Source organism: Penaeus monodon, chromosome 22, assembly GCF_015228065.2.
Source record: "Penaeus monodon isolate SGIC_2016 chromosome 22, NSTDA_Pmon_1, whole genome shotgun sequence".
NCBI lineage: Eukaryota > Metazoa > Arthropoda > Malacostraca > Decapoda > Penaeidae > Penaeus > Penaeus monodon.
In genome coordinates, this window is record NC_051407.1 from 7,601,180 (window position 1) to 7,602,071 (window position 892).

Sequence of the window (892 nt, forward strand, 5' to 3'; positions counted from 1 at the left end):
TTTCAATGATCAACCCATTTTATATCAAAATGAAGCGACTCCGAATCCAAAGGCACACAGAATGTTTCCAGGCGTAATGTAGTGATACATTAAATGAAATCACTTCCACTCTGTAGTTACATGAAATATGATCTCAGTCATAGTTTCCAAGCTAACATGCGAAAGGACTAAGTAGAATCATGACATGGGTTATTATTATAGTTGTTATTGTTTGCATTTTTATCCTCGTCCCTAATCATTTCTACTATGACTACTTTACCATTATTACTGTTAATAAATTTCATCATTATCAATATTTTCCTCCTTTTTCATTATTATTCTTGGTGATATTTAGGCAATGGTATTATATTTTCATATTACTATGTCAATATAAAGATAATCATTGTTGTTTTTGTTATCAGAATAAGATATTGGCATTAGTGTTAATATCAAAATTAGTTCTTATTAGTTTACGTTTCATAATATTGAAAATCACTTTTTTATAATCATACCATTGGAAATCCGTCTATCCTTACGATCTTTACCATTATATTCATTACTGTAGATAATACTAAATTTTTTTCTCCTTACTACAGTATTTCTAATGTCACAGCCATAATTATTACTGTTATCTTACTTTTCATGTATTATCAACATTAGTAGACTTAATACTATTAGCAAATCAATGTCTTTCACACTATTCTAACTCTTATTTTCATCATCATCTATGATATACGAATCAAAGATATACCATGTCCAATCGCATATCTAAGGGGGGGGGATGGATATCTATTGTGTTTAAAGTAACATCCGTAGGAAATAGCAATAGATAAGATGGCGTGTTCCTATTTGCCCAAAGTCTGTCCCTAGTTGAAGCGGCTGTGCACTTGCAATGATTGAAATGTGAGAGGCT

General features: G+C 30.7%; 1 protein-coding gene across 1 annotated transcript in view; it reads right to left on the minus strand.

Annotated features, from left to right (window-relative positions):
- The window catches only part of LOC119586877 (pupal cuticle protein 36-like), a 21,939-nt gene that overhangs the window by 1,801 nt on the left and 19,246 nt on the right, over window positions 1–892 (minus strand). The window lies entirely within an intron of this gene.